At 37.0% G+C, this 25327-nt stretch overlaps 1 long non-coding RNA gene across 20 annotated transcripts in view; it reads left to right on the top strand.

Moving 5' to 3' along the window:
- The window catches only part of LOC128312880 (uncharacterized), a 430418-nt gene that overhangs the window by 150495 nt on the left and 254596 nt on the right, over positions 1-25327 (top strand). For all 20 annotated transcript variants that reach the window (XR_008292775.1, XR_008292781.1, XR_008292771.1 and 17 more), the window contains one exon: positions 15592-16267. This is a non-coding gene — a long non-coding RNA (uncharacterized LOC128312880). The remainder of the gene's footprint in view (positions 1-15591; positions 16268-25327) is intronic.

Raw genomic sequence — 25327 nt, 5'->3', positions numbered from 1 at the left:
AGTAGAAATAAGCAAACCATTATGTATGAACATATGCTTGTATATATTCGTATTTGTTTAAGCAAGAATAAAGATGAGAAAGAATACATCCTGGGCTGTTAACATTTGTTATCACAAGGGGTGGCATTGGAGAAAGGGAATAGAGACATGAAGCAGGGGCAATAATTAGCTTTTCTTTGTGTAGTTTAGTATTTCACTTGCTACACCAAGAATATTTTACTTTTCAAAAATAAAAAAATATAATGTAAAAGAAGGTTTAAAATGGGAAAATATTGGGGCACCTGCGTGGCTCAGTCAGTTAAGTGTCCAACTCTTGGTTTCTGCTCAGGTCATGATCTCACGGTTTGTGGGTTTGAGCCCCACATCTGGCTCAGCTGTGACAGTGAGGAGCCTGCATTCTTCCTCTCTCTCTGCTCCTGCCTCACTTGCATTGTCTCTGTCTCTCTCACAATAAACAAAGTTAAAAAAAATTTAAAAACAATAAAATGGGAAAATATCAAATAGCAACAAATGCACGGTCTAATAGGTATGTCTTTTCACACGTTTTTTTCCTCGTCCCAGAAGCATTTAAGCACATACATAGGATTTACTTTATATAAAAACTGAATCATATATACTTTACAAATTGATTTTCACATAGAAGAATAAAACATGTGCATCTGTATCACCAGGACAACAGACATAGCTCCAACACATTCTTTCAAATGGTCACATAATGTTCTATAGTTCTTCCACTGGTTAACATATAGTAGTAGGTTTATACTACTGAAGTTAATGCTGCAATGCAGCTCCTAAATATACACACACTTAGTTCCAAGGGATAAATCCCAACGTGGCTTTCCAGGCATTAGTCATATACTTTTAATAAATTTTGCCATATTAAATCCCAAAGATTGCAGCAATTAATATTCTACCAACCCTAGATGTTATTATTCTTTTAAATTGTAGGCCAATTTAATGTCTTAAAAAATGGTATCTCCCTCTAGTTATAATCTGCACCTTTCTGACCACTTGTGTGACTAAACACCTTTTTATTTGCTCATTTTCCATTTTAATTCCTCTGGCAAATAGTTTTTTGAATTACTTCAGTTATTCTGTTTTTGCGTCCAGGTTTGTTCTTTGATTATTTTGAGGATTCTGGAGTCCTTGACTTCTGGAAAAGATGTCTTACATGTTAAATTTATATACAAAATTTTCTGGATTTTATTGTAATATTTCAGTTTTTTTTTAAGTTTATTTACTTATTTTGAGAGAGAGTGAGACAGAGACAGATCCCAAGCAGGTTCCACACCCAGCACACAGCCTGATGTGGGATTCAAACTCACAAACTGTGAGATCATGACCTGAGCCCAAATCAAGAGTTGTATGCCTAACTAACTGAGCCACTCAGGCACCCCTATAATATTTCAGTGTAAAAAAACATTTAAGTCATTTATTCATTTGCAGAGAAAGCCAATTTAGCTTACCCTTGCAAATTGATAGTAATTATTTCTATTTATTGTGTTGGAGCATTAGGAAGTCTAAAATAATTTTAATTAGCAATAAAGATACACTATTTCTCTTTTTTCATGATCCACTGGAATTGGTTACAGTATTTCACCATGCATAGTGTTTGCTATTGATTTTGGGTAACCTTTAACATGTTTAAGTAATTTATTTTTTAAAGTTTTTATTAGGAATGAGTTTGCATTTTATCATATGCTTTCAGCATCTATTCCTATAATCACATATTTTTCCTTCTTTAATTTAATGGTGCAGTGAGTGACGTTGACAGATTTTCTGCTCTTGAATCACACCAATAATTTTAGTAGAAAACTCAGTTGTTAATCTTCTAACATGCTACTGGATTTGATTTGTTGATATTTGGAGTCATGACCTAGTATTCATTAGTGAAATTGGCCTACAGTGTTGTTTTTGCAGTATCTTAGTCAAGTTGTGGTATCAAGATTTTCCCAACTTTATAAAACGAGTTAGAGAAACTTCTATTTATTTTTAAATAATCTGTAATATTTTAAATACTATGGTGATCATCTTTAAACATCAGGTAAAAGCCAGCTGTTATGTCTAGGTTTGTTGCTTTTTAAATTAGTAGGTATTTGACTGATCTTTTGTATGATTAGTGGTTTACTCAAATTTTCTCCTTCTTAATGTCAAATTTGGGGGGTCTCCTTGTTTCCTCTGTGCTGCCCCATACCCTATACAGTAGACACTAACCATAGGTAGCTATTTAAATTGAATGAAATTGAAAAAAATTAGTTCCCCAATCTTTTTTTTAATTTAATTTTTTATTTTTTAAAATTTACATCCAAGTTACCATATAGTGCAATGATTTCCACAGTAGATTCCTTCGTGCCCCTTACCCACTTAGCCCATCCCCCCTCCAGTAACTCTCAGTTTATTCTCCATATTTATGAGTCTCTTCTGTTTTGTCCCCCTCCCTGTTTTTATGTTATTTTTGTTTCCCTTCCCTTATGTTCATCTGTTTTGTCTCTTAAAGTCCTCATACGAGTGAAGTCATATGATTTTTGTCTTTCTCTGACTAATTTCACTTAGCATAATACCTTCCAGTTCCATCCACATAGTTGCAAATGGCAAGATTTTATTCTTTTTGATTGCTGAGTAATACTCCATTGTATATATATACCACACCTTCTTTATCCATTCATCCCTCAATGGACATTTGGGTTCTTTCCACACTTTGGTTATTGTTGATAGTGCTGCTATAAACATGGGGGTGTATGTGTCCCTTTGAAATAGCACACCTGTATCCTTTGGATAAATACCTAGTAGTGCAATTAATTGCTGGGTCATAGGGTAGTTCTATTTTACTTTTTTGAGGAACTTCCATACTGTTTTCCAGAGTGGCTGCACCAGCGTGCATTCCCACCAATAATGCAAAAGAGATCCTCTTTCTCCACATCCTTGCCAACATCTGTTGTTGCCTGAGTTGTTAATGTGAGCCATTCTGACAGGTGTAAGGTGGTATCTCATTGTGGTTTTGATTTGTATTTCCCTGATGATGAGTGATATTGAGCATTTTTTCATGCGTCAGTTGGCCCTCTGGATGTCTTCTTTGGAGAAGTGTCTATTCATGTCTTTTGCCCATTTCTTCACTGGATTATTTGTTTTTTGGGTGTTGAGTTTGATAAGTTCTTTATGGATTTTTGATACTAACCCTTTATCTGATATGTCATTTGCAAATATCTTCTCCCACTCTGTCGGTTGCCTTTTAGTTTTGCTGATTGTTTCCTTCACTGTGCAGAAGCTTTTTATTTTGATGAGGTCCCAGTAGTTCATTTTTGCTTTTGTTTCCCTTGCCTCTAGAGACGTGTGGAGTAAGAAGTTGCTGTGGCCAAGATCAAAGAAGTTTTTGCTGCTTTCTCCTTGAGGATTTTGATGGCTTCCTGTCTTACATTGAGGTCTTTCATCCATTTTGAGTTTATTTTTGTGTATGGTGTAAGAAAGTGGTCCAGGTTCATTCTTCTGCCTGTTGCTGTCCAGTTTTCCCAGCATCACTTGCTGAAGAGACTGTCTTTATTCCATTGGATATTCTTTCCTGCTTTGTCAAAGATTAGTTGGCCGTATATTTGTGGGTCCATTTCTGGGTTCTCTATTTTGTTCCATTGTTCTGAGTGTCTGTTCTTGTGCCAGTACCATACTGTCTTGATGATTACAGCTTTGTAGTATAGCTTGAAGTCTGGGATTGTGATGCCTCCTGCTTTGGTTTTCTTTTTCAAGATTGCTTTGGCTATTTGGGGTCTTTTCTGGTTCCATAAAAATTTTAGGATTATTTGCTCCAGCTCTGTGAAGAATGCTGGTGTTATTTGGATAGGGATTGCATTGAATATGTAGATTGCTTTGGGTAGTATTGACATTTTAACAACATTTGTTCTTCCTATCCAGGAGCATGGAATCTTTTTCCATTTTTGGGGTATTCTTTAATTTCTTTCATAAGCTTTCTATACTTTTCAGTGTATAGATTTTTCACCTTTCTGGTTAGATTTATTCCTAGGTATTTTATGGTTTTTTCTGCAACTGTAAATGGGATTGATTCCTTGATTTCTCTTTCTGTCGCTTCATTGTTGGTGTATAGGAATGCAACTGATTTCTGAGCGTTGATTTTATATCCTGCAACTTTGCTGAATTCATGAATCAATTCTAGCAGTTTTTTGGTGGAATCTTTTGGGTTTTCCATATAGAGTATCATGTCATCTGTGAAGAGTGAAAGTTTGACCTCCTCCTGGCTGATTTGGATGCCTTTTATTTCTTTGTGTTGTCTGATTGCCGAGGCTAAGACTTCCAATACTATGTTGAATAACAGTGGCGAGAGTGGACATCCCTGTCTTGTTCCTGACCTTAGGGGGAAAGCTAGTTCTCCAATCTTACCAGCCACATTTTACGTGCTCTACAGCTACATGTAGCTAGTGTCTATCATGTGGGATGACGCAGAGAGAGAACATTCTCACCCCTGCATTAGTATTAGGCACCACTGGTACCATTGCTCTGGCTACTTCAATATGTTGCTATGAAGTCACGTGGTATATTGTGATTCTTTTCATTGCTGCCTTATCTACAGTTATATTCCTTCATATTGCTTTCTTAAAATTTTTTATTTCCTCATTCAGGTTTTTTATCTATTTAATTCATCTCCAAAGAATTAGGTTTTGCTTTTATTATTCTTTTAATATTTTGTTTTCTATTTTAATTATTTCTCACTACTTACAGTATTTATTATGATTGATTCCTTGCTATTTTGTTTTTCCTTCCATTTTCTTAGATTAAACATTTTACTTATTTTCAGTATTTCTTCATATTTACTTTGGTGATGTAACATGGGTTTTATTTCTTAAATCTTACTTAAGTTACTGTTTTTTTCACCTTTTTTTCTTTTTTCTTTTGCTTTTCCTTTTCTTGCCTTTGTCTTGACAAATTTCTCTTTTTGTTCCTCTTTATTCTTATTCATTATAGAGTTTGATTCCAGTCTTTAACAATCAAAATTAAACATGTATTTTTCTAATATTTTAAGAGTGTTAAATAATAACTATACTCTCTTCCTACAAGGTTTTCCTTGCTGTCTCTTCTACACTTCACACAAACATGAAACCTTTAGAAAATATTTTATTTCCTACTTCCTTCCATGCTTGGTTCAAATCCTTAGTTAAAACAATTAAGAATTTTTAGTCTCCTGTTATTGTGAGACTGTCTCTTAAATTATATTTTCTTTTTCAATAATTATTTTTCTCAGTCTTATTGAGAAATAATTGACATACATCACTGTATAAGTTTAAGGTTTACAGCATGATGGTTTGCTTTACATCTTCAATAATTGTTTTAGAATGCATTTTACAAAATTCTGATCCTTCTGGCATCATCGAGACTTAACTCTTAATGAAAGATGATTTGAGAAGTGTGTCTTTCTTCTGTAATTTCCTCTCTGGAAGTTGTAAGATTTTTCTCTCTTCTTCCATTTCAGAAACATTGCCATGATCTGTCTAGACGTGAGTGTGTGTGTATGTGTGTGTGTTTATTAATACTGCCTATGGCATGATGAACTCTTGATCTGAATATTCTACAATTCAGGGTAGATTTCTTTTTTTCAAAAAAGTTTTTTTCTAATAATTCATCTCCCATCTATACTCCACTGTCCTTTTGGGCATTCTTGTTACATTAGATCTTCCGGGTCTGTTCTGTGTGGCTCATGGCCTCTCACTCATAAATTCCAATTCTGTGAAACTTAATTTTTTTGTAACGTATCTCTCTTAATCTTTGAGAACCCTAAATGGCTAATTAGCATACATCTTTCTTTTTTTCTTTTTGTTTTTAAATGTAAGTTTTAAAAAAGCAGAAACCACATTTGTTAATTCTAGAAAGTCTTTTTGGAGCTCTAATTCTATTTCCTGAAGACTCTTGTTACTTTTTGTCTGAAGATTTTGTTCATCTTTTCTATTACTTCTGTTTCAATGAAAGCTACCAGTTTTTTGGGTTTTTTTTTCCCAACATGATTTTCCAGTCTTAAGTGAATAAGTACCTTATACAAATTCTATTTCTTATTATTGTTTACCTGTAGATGTATTTCCCCTAAGTGTTGTGGGTCAGGCTGCTGGCTTCTTTATAGGTAAGGAAAATAGGGCTGTTTCTTTCCTGGGGCAAGGACTATGAATGTTGTGCCTCTGCTGACCACTGGGAAGGGTCTGCCCCAGCCTCTTAGTGTGTGTGCTACAGTTCTCTCCTGTCCAGCAGCCAGCTGAGGGGCTCTTTCACCCATTGGCATATTGTCCCTCCAATCTGCTATTGTCCGTGGGCTAGTGGTTTGCAAAGACCCACAGGCAGCAAGTGGTCAGAAACGTCTTCTGAAGCCTTGAAGAATCCTGCCAGCATGTCCCTATGGAGTCATAGAGAGAGAACTGAGAGAGAAAAGAAGCAAGGTAAAAAAATGTTTTGAGATGTGGATTCTATTTGGAAAACAGATAACTTGCACCGTTCAGTAAAAATATTTAACTGCAAAAGTTGTCGATAGCTCTCCAAGTCATATAGCTTCAAAATTTATGAAACACATAAAAGTATCATTTTACTGTGCTCTAAGCAATTCAACCTTCAACTTGTAAAAACTTTGTTTCCTGATGTGCAAAATAAGTCTGGTAAATTCTTCAAAAAAAGGGTTTGGAACAACCTCTGATGTGATTATGTGAGAACATTCATAATTTCAGTTATTTTCTAGGCATGGTTCAAGAGATCTACATTGGATTCAGCATATCTATTCACCATTTGTGGCCCCCGAATAAGTCATTTAACCTCTCATCTACAATACACACAATATGAACAGGATATTTGACAATTAACTGAGCTGACCCATGACCTATAAAACATACTCTTCAAAACAACCTGAGAAACTTTTTTAAGGCACCTGGGTGGCTCAGTTGGTTCAGTGTCCAACTCTTGGTTTCGGCTCAGGTCATGATCTCACGGTTTTGTGGGTTCAAGCCCCACATCAGGCTCTTTGCTGACAGTGCAGAGCCTGCTTGGGATTCTCTCTATCTCTGCCCCTCCCCCACTCATGCTGTCTGTGTCTTTCTCAAATAATGAATAAATAAACTAAAAACATGTTTTAAGAAAAGAAACTTTTTTTTTTACTTCAGCTAAATTAAAAATCACAAGCTCTCATTGTCTTTGAAATTTTGTTTTGTGAATACCAAAACCTAGGATGCTAAATCTGTGAATACCAAGAGTCCATGCTATAGTGCTGGTCTCATTTTGAATTTTCAGCCTGTGCATGTGAAGCATGTGTGTACATACATATGCATACAATGGGCCATGTGAGAAAGTGATACTAAGCACTGGACCTTTTCAATAAGACTTTGCATAAGGTCTATGGTGGGCCAAGAAAACATTATGGAAACCCTACAGAGTAAAAACTCAGATTTAGGGAGCACCAATTCAAGCTCGCTTCTGTAGAAAAACAGTACTGGATGGGGGATACCAGAGACAGATGGAAGCTAGGGTAAGGTTTAAAGAAATTGTAGATTCATAATCTATAAAGCCAGAATGTTTCCCATCAGATTTTTTTTCCCTGAGATTCTCTATTAGCAGTTGCTCTCTGCCTTTGGGTGATTTATTAGAACTACTTGAATTTCCTCCTAGCTGTCACAGTTGAGCAGACTAATAGGCCTTTGGGAGGTTAACTATGTCCCATTACATTTATTGCTTTTTTTATCCAATTAGGATAGATCTGGAACAGACATTTGCATAGATTGCAGCAGGTGACAATCATGTACTTAAAAAGGAGGAGTGTGTGTGTGTGTGTGTGTGTGTGTGTGTGTGTGTGTAGGAATGAGTTTGGACCTTTGCTGAATACCTTGCTAGAGATTTGGAAAACAATATGTGTCATCCCTTACCGACCTTTCCAAGCAAATCCTTTGATTTTTCATACACATACAAAAAAATGCGAATGATGCCCCTTGCTCATCTCTACACTGCTGCCTTTCCAATGGGAGGCTGAGGCCTTCCTTTACTGGCCTTAGCTTTTCTATCCTATGGTGAATAAAAGCTGCGACCCTTTGTAGTTCTAGCCACATCATATATTTTCTGCTCAGCAGGAGCATCAAGAAATATGCCTCTCTCAGTTCTTGCCTCCTAATGCTATGCTGTGGCACACACAGAGAAGTCACAGCCTGGCCTCTGACCTGATCAGTTACCACAGGTTGGTTTTCTCATGTCTGCATCACTGCCGTTTGAAAAAAAAAGATGGGGGGGCATAGAGGGGGGATTGTTTGCTTTGTAAGAATCCATATTTTTGAAAAATCAATTTTATTAACACCTTCTCATTATTATATTCACCATCACAACAAATCTGTCATATCTAACCATTTAGAATCAAGGCGCTTTGTGTATTCTGTCGGCCTCCCTCACACACACCGCCTCACATACACTCTTATTTCTGAGAAATTAGATCTTTGTCCGTTGCCTGGCAACTTAATTTTTATCCCGAAAGAAGCCCAAGTAATTGGACCAGGATATTTCTCAGCGGGGCTGCATTTATGTTTCTAAATATTGCATGTTCATTGCCAATTTCTCAATACATTGCCTGCACATCTATGCTGGAAAAAGGGAGAGATTTGGTGTTGAATAGAATATTCCTTTGTCATGTTCTTATGTGTGATTATATCACTAACACACTTCTTCAGCCTGGGATGCTTTCAGTCCTTGCACACCACCCATTAATCAGCAGTCATATGTTGAATCTTCTTTAAGTCCTTCTAACAAAATATGACAGATGATAAATATTTTTTGTGAAATGACTAAGTATTGTGTATGTTGATTCTAGTCAGCACTGATTTACATTGAAGTCAGTGCTGACAGCTTTTGATTTATAATTTCATTTATCTCTTCCTTTGATCTGTCAGCAAAGCCTCCTGACAATCAGCTGAAAAGTGAAGTTCTTTTTGTCTGTTAATTACTTTGTTTACACAAGACAAAAATACTAGTTTAGCTGCTTGTTTTGTCACAGTTAAATGATGCAAATTTTAGCAAGAATTTAATTTTGGGGCAGTTGCAGTGAACAATGAAGTTAACTTATGATTAAGGTAAAGATGTTTTTAAAAATGAATATGCAGATTTATCTGGTTTGCTATAATGATTGGAAGGAAAGATGGTGGCATTTTCTTGAGACTCAGAAAAAATGATATCATCTTTTTTACAGAAACGGCAGCTTAGGCTGTCTCATATTGCAATAGAAGGAAGTGACATTGCAGTTCAAACCTGGATTTCACTCCCTGCTGTGTCACAAGGCTGTGTAACTGCTGACTTTTAAAGAAACTGTACTGCTTTTCACTGTTATCAGTTTAAAGAAAATCTATTTTAATAGATCCCTGTTATTATTCGTATATATTGACTTATTGAGTCCATCTTTTGTGGCTAATAATAATTTGAAACCAAAAGGATTTTGTATCTAGGGAGGAGTAGACCTAGCTATGAAATACACAGTGGGGTACGTGTGATCCAATGAACAGATGCGTCTGGAAGTGATGTTTACATCTCATTCTGAGTTACCTGGACAATGTGCTAGCCAGGAGTGGGTTGTGGCTGAGAAGTCCCCTCCTCCTGGCTAGAAAGTTTGCATCTGAACTGAACTTACCACAGAATTGGAGAAAACACTGAACCTCCCATGAACTCCATGTTCTTCTACTGTTAGGCAGATGGCTTTTCAAGCCAACTCCTCTGGCAATGAATCCCAGACTAGTTGGAGCTGAATTCTTTGCTCATCCACATTTACCTTATAGGAAGGAAGACTAACAAAGAGGATGGGATTCTTCTGCTCAAGGGCATACCATGTCTCCAGCAGTGCTTGGGTCCTATTCCCCTCTCTGTGGGTTGATGGAAGGAATGAGAGGCTGAGCCCTGGGCATATAATCTTCCCCAATACAGCTCATTATTTAATCCATACCATGTGACATAGTAGGATTCACCCTCTTGCCCAGTAGTGGTTTTCCCAATCTATTTCCTTCCTCTCTTATCTTCCAGGCCTCATCCATTCTGTGTTTAGCTTTTGGGCAGCCAACGAAGTTTGTGTTGCTGGATATGAAGAATATTTCCAGGCCTTGCAGGAGGCTCTAATAACCAGGGATCCAAGCTGCTTAATTTCTATGTTGCTGTAGACTATCAGGGCCAGAGTTTTTACTTTTCTCTCCATCTTCTGCTCCCAAATTCTACTTTTCTTTTTCTCCACAGGGACAGTTGACAAAAAGTACTTTAAAAAAATATACTAAGTACTATGGCAGAAATATATAATAGATGTATTTCCCCCTATACCTCTCATTATCATCACCTAAAATTCCTGGAACTTACATATAAAACAATATATACTATTAAAAATGGAGAGAAAAAGGCAGAGACAAGCTAGAAACTACAGTACCTGAGGATCAGGATGGTGGAGAGTTTCCTTTTTTTTTTTTTTTGCCATATACATCCTGAACTGGAGAAGCCAGCTACTCATCAATGCTAACAAAAACAAAAGAAAACACTAGAAAAAAAGCTTTGTCTATCTAGCCAAAGACCAAGAAAGTGAAAAGACAAAAAAAAAAAAAATCGAAAAATCGAAACTGTATTCTTCCAACCAAAGACCACACAATAATTTGTGGCCCTAATTCAACCTACACCAGCAAAAGCTGAGTGGGGAGTATAGACTTTTACCCTCACCCTATGGAACAAAACACTCTTCTTGCTATGTTGGTGTCAAAAAATACCAAGGGGGTCTTTCATTCCTACCAGGCAGCAATGGGCTCCCTGGATCCCAGTGTTAGCGGAGATCTGGACTTCCATTCCCACATGACAGTAATGAGACATCCTTCTCTGTACTTGCTGGGATAATGTCAGAGGAAGCCTTGTAACTAGTCAGGGTCTCCAATGTCCAGTGATAATGCAGCCAGATGATACAACACCACTGGAGGCCACATAGGGAGGAGTAACAAGGCAGTCTACCTCTCCTACTTCCATGGTGGTATCAGTAGAGGCCTAGTGGGTGATGTGGGGTCAGTGAGACATTTTCAGTGCAAGAGGGTGGTTCTGTTATAGCATGGAGACAGGACCATGGGCTGAAAGAGCTGCACTGGGATTGTGAGGAGTGACTGATTCTATACTTTTTAGTCAGCAGGGGTTAGGGATAGTATAAGTCTCCAAAGAATTTGTGCATGTTAAAAGTAAGGTCTCTAAGACCGTGGAAAGTTGGCTATTGTCACGATAAGGTTACCCTTTATTCTGTAGTAAAACATTAGTCACGAGACCCTTTAGGAATGTCATGTCCTATATATCCCAGATGTACATCGGTGGGCCACATGTTCTAAGATTCTTCATTTTTGGTTAAATTTCTCTTGCTTTGTTCTCCTTATTGGTAGGGAACCTGAATCCCACCCCTGCCCACAGTAACAGGTTACCCCTCCCCACCTTCCAGGTGTCACTGGGGGTCAAGTGGGGAACCTGAAGTTCCTCCCCCATCTAGCAGTTAGGTCGAAGTGCCCCATTTTCTCACTGGTGTGGTGTCAGGAAAGGTCTACTGAAACAGCAGAGCCTCATAACATACTATTTCAAATGTTCATGGATTCTTGAAAATCAGCCATCATACCCAGAGCCAGGGCTATCTAAATTTGAAGGAGAAAAGTCCATCAACAGATGCCAACACCAAGATAAAAGAGAGGTTATCATTAACAGGCAAGGATTTTTAATCAGCCATTGTAAAAATGCTTTATTAAAAAATTGTGAAGAGGCTTGGGTTGCCTGCCTGGCTCAGTCGGAAGACCATGGGACTCCTGATTTTAGGGTCATAAGTTCGAGTTCCACATGGGGTGTAGAGATTACTTAAATAAATAAAACTTTAAAAAAATTATGCTTGAAACAAATGAAAAGACAGAAAGTCTCAATAAAGATATAGGATATAAGATATAGGATATGTAGGATATAGAGAGAAACAAACGGAAATCTCAGAACTTCAAAATAAAACAACCAAAAACCACCCTAAAACAAACCAAACACTAGCTTCTGGGTTCAACAGTAAAATGAAGAGGACAAGAGGAAAAAAGATAGAAGATAACTTGAAGGTACAGAAATAGAAATTACTTGATAGAGAAAGAGAAAGAAAATAAACTGAAACAAAAAGTAAACAGAACTTCAGGGGCCTTCAGGACTATAAGAGAAGATCTAACATTCATATCCTTGAAATCTTAGATGGAGAAAAGAATGAAAATGTGACTGAAAAAGTATTCAAAGAAATAATGGCTAAAAATTTCCCAATTTTGGCAAAATTCACAAAGGATTTAAGAGCTGAACAAACCAGGAAACAGACTAAATCCAAAGAAATCCATACCAACACAATTCATAATCAAACTTCTAAAAACTAAAGACAAAAAACCCCTTAAAAACAGCAAAAGAGAAACAATATCTTATCAATAAGGGAAACACTATTGAAATTACAGCACATTTCTCATCAGAAACCAAGGAAGTGGTATGATACTTTCCAAGTACAGAAACACTGGAACTGTCAACCTAGAATTCTGCATCTAACAAAAATTACTCTTCAAGAATGAAGGATAAATCAAGACATTTTCCGATGAAGGACAACTAAGATAGTTGTCAGCAGGCATATACTAAAAAATAGATAAAGGAAGTTCTTTTAGCAGACAGAAAGTGAAAAAAGCAGGAATCTTGGAATATCAGAAAGAATAGTAGAGTAAAAATATGTGTAAAAACAATACACTTTCCTTCTCTTCTGGAGTTTTCTTAATTTTATTTGTCATTTGAAACAAAAGTTATAATACTGTCTGATGCAGTTTTCAGTGTATAAAGAGGAAACCTTTAAGACACTTTTAGATAGTGGAGGGCATAAGGATGTAAATGGAAGTAAGTTTTCTAAATTTACTCATACTGGTAAAATGTCAATGCCGATAAACTGTGACCAAATGCTGGCAAGGACGTGAAGAAACTGAATCTCTCATGTATTGCCTATGGGAATATAAAATGGTGCAGTCACTCAGGAAAATGTTTTAGCAGTTTCTTATAAAACTATATGTGTACTTATCATATGACCCAATAATTTCATTCCTGGGTATTTATCCCAAAGAAATTAAAATTTATAGCCACATAAAAAAACTACATACCCAGGGTACTTGAGTGGCTCAGTCAGTTAAGTGTTGAACCTTTGATTTTGGCTCAGTTCATGATCTCACCATTCACAAGATCAAGCCCTGCATCGGGCTCTGCACTGACAGCATGAGTCCTGCTTGAGATTCGCTCTCTCTGTCTCTGTCTCTTTCTCTCTCTCCCCCTTCCCCTCACATGTGCCCTCTTCTCTCTCTCATAATAAATAAAGATTTAAAAGATATATAGGAGTGCCTGGGTGGCTCAGTCAGTTAAGCATCTGACTTCGGCTCAGGTTATGACCTCATGGTTTGTGAGTTTGAGTCCTGTGTCAGGCTCTGTGCTGACAACTCAGAGCATGAAGCCTGCTTCATATTCTGTGTCTCCCTCTCTCTCTGCCCCTCCCCTGCTCACACTCTGTCTCTCTCTCTGTCTCTCAAAAATAAACATTTAAAAAAGTTATATATATATATATATAAAACAAAAAAACTCCTGCATACCAAATGTTCATAGTTCCTTTATTTTTAATAGACAGAAAACTGTAAACAAACTAGATAGGCTTTAAGGAGTTAATGGCTAAATAAGCCATGGTAGCTATGGTGCATCCATACAAAAAATATCACTCAATACTATAAAGGAACAAACTATTAATATGTGCAACAACAACTTAGTTCTCAAGCGCATTATGGTAAATGAAAAAAAAATCTAGTCCTAAAAACAATCACATATTACATAATTACATTTAGATAGCACTCTCAAAATGACAAAACGGTAGAGATGGAGAACCAACTAGTGGCTTCCAGAGACTGAGAAAAGAAAAACAAGGAAATGGAAGTGATATGAAATGGTAAATTGAGGGAGATCTTTGGGGTGATGCAATAGTTATATATTTTGATTGTGGTGGTGGTTACACAAGCTGTCACATGTGACTAAATAGCATATAGTTACCTACACATGGTACTAATGTCAGTTTCCTGGGTTTGATGTTGGCAACAACTATCCGGGGAAGACTGGGTGAAGGGTACATGGCACTTCCTGTACTATCGCTGCAACTTCTTGTGAATCTGAAAATGTTTTCAAGTACAAAGTTAAAAAATGAATTTAAAAAAGAAAACAAAATAAGTAAAAATATCATGATCTCCTGTTGGAAAATCATATATTTTGGGGAAAAAGTGAGTAGTTAAAACCAACATAATACTACATCTAGTCACCGTCTTTCTTTACACTAACACTATATTATATGCTGCACATGGTGGCCGTGATGAGAATACAAGAGGGAGAAAACGGAGTCCTTGTCCCAGCTAATGGAATTTGGAGAAGGTGACACAGAGAAGTAAATAAGCAACTAGAACGCTAAGTTAGAGCCTCAGGATAACTATGAAATGCTACGTCTATCTTAAAGTCTTTCTCTTAAAAATTCACCTCAATTCATTAAAAAAACAGATGAACATAAAGGAAGGGAAACAAAAATAACATAAAAACAGGGAGGGGGACAAAACAGAAGAGACTCATAAATATGGAGAACAAACTGAGGGTTGCTGGAGGGGTTGTGGGAGGGGGGATGGGCTAAATGGGTAAGGGGCATTAAGGAATCTACTCCTGAAATCATTGTTGCACTATAGGCTAACTAATTTGGATGTAAATTTTAGAATATTAAAAATAAAATTAAAAATTAAAAAAAGAGAAAAAAAGCATATCCTTCAGTGTTGAAAGCAACTGTAAATCTTTCTCTTCCCTTAATTATGTTAACCTCCACTAAGCTGTTTTATGTGCTGAGCAGTGTGCTCAATATCTCACACACATTACCTCATTCAATTTTTGCACACCTATAAGGGAAGTATTATTGCTGAGGTACAGAAGTAAAAAGAAATTCTCTGAGTGGTTGCAGTAGCACAGTAGGTGGGACATAAAGTCAGATTTGAAACCGGGTGGTCTGACTCTTGAAAACGTGTTCTTAATCCCTGTCCTACATTTCATGGTGTTTTGAGGATAGTGCTCCTCATCTCAGCTGTTTGTGAGGGCACATGGCTTTCGATCTTACTTGGTCACCTCAGGCTTTACATTTTGTGATAGTTAATAAGGATACATTTATTATAAGCCCATCTCTAACTGGAGGGTATTTCAAGTGCCATCTATTTAAATCCCTTTTATCTACCCTATTAAAGGAGAACATTTAGTCAGTCAATACAGCTATACAAAGGCTTATCAGTGTCCCTTGAAAGAGTTAGGCTTATTATAGATGAGGAGCCTGGCAACTGAGTACCCGCTCTCATGAATCATTCAGAGTTAGAACTAGACTGCTTTGGAAACCCATGGATATCTCTCAATTTAGGGCAGTGCTGTCTACAATTGCTATTTGTAGCTTATATTCCAAACTGAGAAAGCAAATTATACTGATCCTCTTCCATGTTGTACAATACCAAACATGACTGAGCCCTTCTCTCTGCTCTTTTATTTTTCTCCCACCAGAGTCATTATGAAGAACAGGTTTGCATCCTTGGGCTGAGGAAGAAGAACCATACTAGACTATTTCTGCTTGATTCATTATCTCCCTAGAGAAATTCAGCACTTCTAGTCTTGCTCAATATCACTCTATGTTCCTTTACTAGTCCTCTTTCCTAAATTTCCTCCCTTGAATGGGAAAGAATGGATGTCAGCCAAGGGAGGAGTCAGAGAGGAAGACGTACTTTCATACAAACAGGTACGGAGATGAAACAAAAGGTAGAGATAAAGAAAAGGAGAGAGAAGAGAGAAGACACATCTTCAAGAGATATTGAGCCATGGTGCTGCGGCATAAACCTCCAGTAAGTCTAATCTAGTAAAGGCATTAATATGTGTGAAGAATTTCGTTTCTTTCTCAAAAGGAAAAGAGGGAACAAGAGCTTCTCAGAGAGACATCATGGTCAGGAAGATGGGAACAGTGTTTATTTGTTTGTAAGTTTCACTCAGGCTTGCAATGACTGCATAACTAATCTTGACTTCAAGAAAGGTCTATACATTTCTAAAGTTGGGTAAGGGAGGCATCCACAAGTACTCTTCAAAAGTGAAATAATAGCAGCAAAGAAGGAAGGAAAGAGAAGAAGGAAAGAAAGAGGGAAAGGCCAGTCATTAATTAGAATACCTGTCTTCGACTATTAAAATATTGGTAAGTCAAGAAAATTTTTTTATTGTTCTTAGAAGTTTGAAAACAGAATATATTCTGTCATGTTATGAATCAGGAATGAGAATGCTTTATTATGCATTATCAATTTTCAGGAAAAAACTTCTGGGAATACCAACAAAAACAAGCTAGTTTTGTTTGCTTTTGGAGTGAATAATACATTTAATGTATTCATCTTAAAAGTTAGTCATTAGGACATTAACCAATTATGAAATTAAAAAATACTTAATTTCCTTTTCCTTCTAAATTAATCACAGTAACCCACAGTGGTTAAGAACATGAGTTATACTTATACAGAGCTGAGTCTATTAGTTATGTGACCTGTGGCCAGTTATTTTTCCCTTCTCTGTGCTTCTACTTTTTCATCTATGAATTGGGAATAATGACAGTACCTACCTCAAAGGACTTTTGAGGGTTAAATGAGGCAATCACTATAGTGAATTTAGCAGAGCACCTTGCATATTGTAACCCCTCAACATATTGGCATCATTATTATTATTTTAAAGGAAATACAGAGAATTGTATTATGGCCATCATAAATAAGGTCAACAACTAAAGCACCATAACATAAATCATTTAAAAAGCACCCCAAAATAATGAAAATGATTTAAGCAAGGCCTAAAGCATTATTTATTTCTACAAGTGAAAATCTGAGGAGCCTCAGAGGAGATTTAATAAAATCCTGATAAAGCCAAGCAGTGGACTGGGTTGCCCTCCATCATTGGTCAAATAAAATGCTTCCTGAAATTTGCCACATAAAAAATGAATCTGAGCTTGGCTTCATGCTAGGCAAGCGAAGTCATCTTAGAAATGAGTTTATAGAAAACAAATTCAATAACTGACAGATTCAATAATTTATAAGGCAACATGCCACCTCTTTGCTGGGATTTGCTTAATTTCCCACAGCTGAAGTTTTCAGAGGACGGTTCTCAGAAAGAAGACAAATTTGATCAAACCGTGCATAAAGAATATATTGTTAATAAATATTTTCATTTTTGTTTGACTTTTTTATCATCATCACTTCAGATTTAGTCTAGTCCCACAGTTTTCTCATACCTGTTGGTATATAGTCTACTAAGTTGTGATCACAGCAGACATGTGCTTCCTGTTTACATCACTTAGGAGTCAACCAGAGAAACAAAACCATTAGAAGATACATACTGAGGAAGTTACTGCAGTAAGTTAGCTTACGGGACATGTCTGGGCAATACCAAAGCCCACTGGGCAGGCCACTAAGAAGAGCAGACTGGGATTCTTGGGTACAGTCAAAGCTATTGTCTGCAGGCAGAATTTCTTCTCTTAGGAAACCTCAGCCCTGTTTTTAAAGCCTTTCAACTGATTGGCTCAGGTCCAGCTAGATTATCTAGAATAATCTCCCTTCCTTAAAATCAATTAATTATAGACTTTAATTACATCTACAAAGTACTTCAACACCAATACCTAGATTTGTATTTGAATACCTGGGGTCTGAAGCCTAGTCAAGTTGACACAACAAAAACACCACCACATCTATATGCATTTCCTTAACCCATACTTAAAACCCAAATAAAGCCAATAACAAAGTCATACTTCCAGGTACCAGGATACAACTATTCTACTTAAAAATGAAAAGATACTTTTCTTTTTCCACAGAAGATACAAAGTTCTTGAGTGATATTCACTGTTATCCCTTGATATCCTGTAACTCACTGTTATATAAAGGTAACTAATAGTAACATCTCATATTCGATGATGAGGGATAAGAGAGGAAAAACAAAAATGTTTGGCTAATATATATGCATACTTATTCAAAATTAAATAAGTAATACTCATAGTATTATACTCCTTCTTCCTGAAACTGGTCTGATGATTATAGATAGTATTTATAATTACTTTTTTCCACTATCCATTCCATATTCCCTTTGCCCTCAACAAGCATCTTGGTTGGTCATAGTTCTTTGGCCACTGGGATGGCCTAAACTTTCATGTCTGTAGTGTTGGGCCATTAGCACACCGGCCTGAAACAGGTTGTAGTTTTTCATTTAATCACAAAACATTGAAGTACTAAGAGATACTCTAAGGGATCTCCTGTATTCAGGATATCCCTCCTTCCTCCAGGTATCAACCCAATGTCCTTGATAATAAGGATCCTTGATAATAAGGATTAATAACCTCAGCCAATAGGGTAACCCCTTTCTTGCCTGTTGAGGAAGAAGCATGAGGAGCCCAAAGTAGATGGTTAACATTCACTACAATGTAATTATTATTGTGTCTCCTGATTGAAATATTGCTCTTTGGAACTAAGATCTCTAGACCGTCAGAGCTTACAGCTGAGAGGACAGGAAGCAATAATTTTGCTGGTAGATCACTCAGGATAATAATGAGTGGAGTTACTCCCATTTCTATCCCTTGATTTAGGGATTCATGATTCTGGGTATGGACATATATATTGGACAGTACTTCAGGGGATATACACCCTCCTGGAGAACCTTGCCCCAGCCTTGCAACATACCACCACCTAGCTGGAATATTTTTTTTTTAAGTTTATTTATTTATTTTGAGGCAGGAGGGAGGAGCAGAGACAGAGGGAGAGAAAGAGAATCCCAAGCAGGCTCCATACTGTCAGAGTGGAGTCTGATGCGAGACTCAAACACATGAACCACGAGATCATGACCTGAGCTGAAATCAAGAGTAGGACACTTAAGCTGCTGAGCCACCGAGATGCTCCTGTAACTGAATCTATAAGGCCATTCCATCATTCCATCAGACTAGCTGCTTCAGGATGATAGGGAACACATCAGGGCTAGTGAATTCAATGAGCATCAGCCCATTGTCACATTTAACCGTTGTGAAGTAAATTGCTTGACCAAAGCAATGCTGTGTGGAATGCCATGATAGTGGATAAGATATTCTATAAGTGCACAGATGATAGTTTTGGTATTGCATGCAGAGAAAGAAATCTGTATCCAGAGTAAATGTCCATTTTGGTAAGAGTAAAGCACCTTCCATAATGGAAGCAGTACACTGAAATCAGTCTGCTATCAGGTAGCTAGTGGATCTTGGGGAATGGTTCCATATTGACGATATAGCATAGGCCTCTGCTGTGGGCAGAATGGGCACTCAGAACTGGAGGTAGCCAGGCTGACCTTGGTCAAGGAGTGAAAGCCCATGTGCATAACCTCCATTCCTGCCACCATGGTGACTGTTCTTGAGGCCATCGGGCAGTGATAGGAGTGGCTGGGGAAAAGGTCACCGGTATCCACTCAGTGGTCCATTTTCCATGCTTGATTATTAAAATATTTCTCTACTAAGGTCATTCTTTGACACAAATATCTTCACCTAATTTGCCCATTTATAGAGGTTCTTCCACATGCCTCTTCCCCATACTTTTTTGTCACCACTTATTCTAATTATGTTTCTTCCAAGTCCTGCTGGCCTCAGCCCATTAAACTATACAGATTAATACCTCTAACCATTTTCCTTTCCAAGGAAAATGAACAACCAGGTGAACTATTCCTAGTTCTGCTCACTAAGAGGATTTTCCTTCCACGGTGTCTTTCAGCAATGTACCTGAAAAGCTGTAAAGTAGTACCACCACATAGGCCAGGAGTTATGAGGCTCAATTTGTTTGGTCTATGTGAATGGCTTTGAAAAGGTTGATTCAACTTAATCTAAACAATGCTTTGTAAGTACATTTACTCCCTATATGTTATGCAGAAGTCTTCATTAGCCCTTCCCAAACCTCACAACTTGATGACCTCTCCCTCCTTCTATATTTTCTCTCATTATCATTGGCACCAAAATTCCACTTGGTTATCAAATCCAAATCTTAAGGGTCATCTTTAAGCCTTCCCTCTTTTTTAACCTTCTCATCTGTAAATTCCCTCCCATGCTCCTCATGTGAACAATTACCACTTTATCCCCTAAATTTGTCTGCAAATACTCCTGTCTATCACCACTGCTTCAACTTAGTTTAGGATCTCACTGTTTCTTGACCCCAGAACTAGCGTGATGTCCTTCTAAATGGTGTCCCAGCTTAGTATTGCTTTCAGCCAATCTGTCATCCAATGACTGTCAAAATGATCTTAAGTTATATAAATCAGTCACTGTGTTACTCCCTATTTTAACCCCAGTGAATTCCTGTATTAAAAAAGCAAAACAGGGGCGCCTGGGTGGCTCAGTCGGTTAAGCGTCCGACTTCGGCTCAGGTCATGATCTCGTGGTCCATGAGTTCGAGCCCCGCGTCGGGCTCTGTGCTGACAGCTCAGAGCCTGGAGCCTGTTTCAGATTCTGTGTCTCTCTCTCTTTGACCCTCCCCCATTCATGCTCTGTCTCTCTCTGTCTCAAAAATAAATAAACGTTAAAAAAAAATTTTTTTAAACATAAAAAAGCAAAACAAAAACAAACTTCTTGGGATAACATTCAAGTATGAACTCATTTAAGACTTACTCTCAAAGTTTACATTCAGAAAGTGAAAAACAAAACTAAAACAAAGCGGCTCAATTATGAATAATCAGTTTTCTCACTTTAAAAGAATTAAGCCCTTTTTGCTTCCTTTAGTCTCATATTCTGGTGTTCTTTCCTTTTTTAAGACTTGTATTCTCTTTATGCCAGTCTATATGAGGATCCTGTTACATAGGAATATTCATGAATACTCTTTTTTTCCAAGTCCTGAGGTGATACACAAATTATTCTTTAAGTCCCAAATGAATTATCAGTTCCATAAAGTTCTTTCCCAATCCCTCTAAGCAGATTTTATCATGTCTCCCGTACCACAAGAATAATGGATTTGATTTTATTATTGTACTTCACTTTTTTCATAATTTTATATTTCATGGCTATTGCTACCACAGCAAAGTGAAGTTGTTTTTTTTATTATTACATCCTCAAAATCTAACATAGGTCTTGACTTATACGTGCTACATAAATCTCTGGTGAGTGACTAAATGATTGAATGAATCAATAAACAAATGAATGAAGTCAGATAGACTGGCAATAAGTATGTAGTTCAAACATATTGACAATAGGGAGGCAGACTTGGTATCTGAAGACGAAAGACTATGTATCTGTTTTTTTTTTTACTTAGAAGAAAGTAGCATAATAATTCCAGGGGAACTGAAATATGAGGCAGATCACCAAGTCAGTGGCTGCTTCTAAACACCTAAACTTCCTGGTCCAGTCATGTGATTATTTTTATATTTCCATTTTTACTGTATTATCTTTTTAGATATAATATCTGATATACATGATAGATATTAGAGTATGAAGCATAATCATTAAATGCATATTTCTGAACCCATCACACAACATTGGAACTACAACACCATAAAAGAGTTTTTCTAAATGTATACATATTTTTAATTATTTTTAAATTTTTTTAGAGAGAGAGAGAGAGAGCATGCAAGTGGGGAGGGGAGGGTCAGAAGGGGAGAGAGAGAGAGAGAGAGAAAGAATCTCAAACAGACTCCACTCTCAGCACAGAGCCTGATGCAGGGTTTGATCCCATGATGCTGGGATCATGACCTGAGCCAAAATAAAGACTTGGATGGTCAACTGACTGAGCCACCCAGGCACCTGTGAATATATTTTTTAAACTTGGGAAACATAAAGCTATTCTGGGACATGCATGGCTGCATTTCCCACCCATTTTTAAGGTAGATGTGCCCATATCACTTATTTTGAGCAGTAAAATGTGAAGAAAAGTGTAGTATGAGCCAATGCATGATTCCTCATGATTCTCTTTATCTACCATGATGCTTATAGAAACATCTGTTTGTTGAGATGGATCCTCATCAGTCCAAGTCCACAAGTGACCCCCATGAGTAAATACTCCTTGCTGACCCACGTTGTACATGTAGTGAGAGTAACAAATAAACTCTAATTTAAATTGTGAAATTTGGAAAAATATTTGCTACTACAGTTTAACCCAACCTATCCTAACTAATTCATACCATATGGATGTAATAAAGATTTTTTATTACACCCCATCCATGTTGCTACAAGTTGTGCCAAAGTATTATTTTGACAGTCTTCTGTTGATGTGGCATTACTTTTTTAAAGTTTATTCATTTATTTTGAGACAGAGAAAGAGAGAACACATGTGTGGGGGGAAGGGGAGTGAGGAGAGAGAGAGAGAGAGAGAGAGAGAGAGAGAGAGAGAGAGAATCCCAAGCAGGCTCCACGCTGTCAGCGCAGAGCCTCACAAGGGCCTTGATTCCATGAATAATGAGATCATGACCCAAACAGAAATCAAGAGTTGGATGCTTAACCAACTGAGCCACCCAGATGCCACTGATGTGGCATTTTTTTAAAGAAGTTCCCTAATTGTGTGATTTTTAGATGTTTTCACATTTTTATATTTTGTTACTTTCCAACAAACCCCCTTAAACTTAAATCTATGCATCTCTACTTATTTAAGAAAAAGGAACAGAAGTAGAATAGGTCAAAGCCAAGAGCTTGTCAAAACCTTTGACATAATTTGCTATTTTTTTCCAGAAATAAAGTGATAAATTTATAATTTCACCATGTATGCATGAGCACACATCTAGTGCCTTGTTTTTATAACATGTAGATTTGAATTATGATAGTAAATATCTTTTCCATGTACATGGTGGTTCTATTTTTATAAATTTGATACTTTACACACTTAACCTATTTTTCTTTTGGATTTATATGGCTTTAATATATTAAGTATATTAAACATTTTCTGTTACAAATTGGAAAAACATTTTTGGAAGTCAATTTTTGTTTTTAACTTGATTTATAGTATTATTTTTAATAAATAGAAATTTAAATTTTTATGTAACCAAATCCAACAGTCTTATACTTTGTGACTTCTATTATTTTTATTTTCATTATTTTTTGATGTTTAGAAATCTTTCCTCATCTTGAGGTACAAAAAACTCCCATAGTTTTACCCAGTATCTTGAAGTTTGAGTTTTATTTCTATTTTTTGACATATCAAAATGTATCTAGTTGTAAGAAGTGAAGTAAATGTATTTCCCCCATGCAGTTAAATAATTTTTACTTACACAAAAACTATAATGTTACATATTATATATTTAAATATTTCCTGGTTACATGTGAATATTTGTGTGAATATAATAAATGTATATATATGTATCTACACATGTATAAATACATGTATCTTAAATGATAAATGGTATACATATTTCCTGGTTAACCTTGTTTGTCCTCCAAGGTATCTTTCTATGAGTCTCATGTTTTATTGCAATAGAGAGAATATCAGAAACGTTAAATACTAGCAATGTCATACATCATATTATGGTTCCTGATTTGTTTTTTTAGAATTCACTTTTTAACCAAATAGTTTTGAGGGCCAGGTAGAGTTTTGAGGACCTGCATTTGAGGGTCTAGTCGATGTGCCAGGCAGTGTTTTGTGACCTGGGAATAAAGTGGCGAACAACACAGACAGTCTTCCTCTTCTGTAAAGCCCAATTTCTACTTAGGGAAGATAGTCCACAAGTAGACAAAGAAATTGACAAGATCATTGAAGGCAGTGATTGGAGATGTGAAGAAATAAAAATTCTAGCACCGTGAGATATTAGCATGACCGAGAAGCAGTACTATTGTTTCAGTGGTCCGGAAAGGGCTGAAGAGGCAGTATCTTAGAGGAGATAAGACAAGATGCTGGCCAGTAATGACCAGGGAACATAGGAATGAATGAGTAACAAATTCAGAAGCCTTAAGTCTTCTGGTATTGGAAAAGCAAGAGGATGATTGCAGTGTCTGTACTTTACTGGATAAGGAATGGAGAAAGGGAAGTGACAGCAGAAGAGATTGAAGTTTGGCTGAATTAGGCTTGTGTAACTTCTCAGAACACGGAAAGGATTTTGAATTTGGTTTAGAGCAGAAGTCAAGTTATTTGATGTGGTTTACATTAAAAAAATCACTCCAGTGATTTTACTAGTATGAAAAATGGATATAGGGACACCTGGGTGGCACAGTGGGTTAAGTGTCAGACTCTTGATTTCAGCTCAGGTCATGATCTCATGGTCATGAGATTGAACCCTCCATTGGGTTCCACGCCAGGCGTGGAGCCTACTTGGGACTCTCTGTCTCATTCTCCCTCTTCCTCTGCCCGTCTCCCACTCATGCACATACTCATGCTCTCTCTCTCTCTCTCTCTCTCAAAAAATGGATAAAGAAGTAAGAGGGAAGTAAGGAGGTCATTTATCTGTCTGTTAAAATGGCTAGGTGAATGATGATGGAACTTTGGATAAGCAAGCTAGCAACAGGCATGGAAAAGCAGAGGATTCTGGGGAGGTTTTGAAGGTAGAGCTGTCAGTGCACTGATTGCTTTGCTATTGGGGTTAGAGAAAAAGAAAAATCAAGGATAGTTGCTATGGGTTGACTCTTGGATGGATAAAGGAATAACATACTGAGATGGGGAAGATTTGGGAAAGAACAGGTCTGGTGCAGTGGGGTGCAGCTGTGAAGAGTTTTGGCTCTTTTGAGGTTAAGACATCTTTTTGATATTCTACCTAGTACAGTATGGAGTATACACTTGTGTACAGAAATCTGGACCTCAGGGAAAAATTTAGAACTGGAGATAGAAATATTTATTTTTTGAAGGAGGTATGTGAGCTTTAGTATTATTATTATTATTATTACTATTATTATTTTAATATGAAATTTGTTGTCAAATTGGTTTCCATACAACACCCAGTGCTCATCCCAACAGGTGCCCTCCTCAATGCCCATCACCCACCCCTCTCTCCCTCCCACTCCCCATCAACCCTCAGTTTATTCTCAGTTTTTAAGAGTCTCTTAGAGTTTGGCTCCCTCCCTCTCTTTTTTTTTTTCCTTCCCCTCCCCCATGGTCTTCTGTTAAGTTTCTCAGGATCCATATAAGAGTGAAAACATATGGTATCTGTCTTTCTCTGTATGACTTATTTCACTTAGCATGCCACTCTCCAGTTCCATCCACGTTGCTACAAAAGGCCATATTTCATTCTTTCTCATTGCCAAGTAGTATTCCACTGAGGACTGGAGATAGAAATATTTTTACTGCCTCTTGTGACTCACCATTAAGAATGAAGATTG

This window comes from Acinonyx jubatus, chromosome F2 (genome assembly GCF_027475565.1).
Source record: "Acinonyx jubatus isolate Ajub_Pintada_27869175 chromosome F2, VMU_Ajub_asm_v1.0, whole genome shotgun sequence".
NCBI classification, from domain to species: Eukaryota; Metazoa; Chordata; class Mammalia; order Carnivora; family Felidae; genus Acinonyx; species Acinonyx jubatus.
This window is presented reverse-complemented; position numbering and strand designations above follow the sequence as displayed.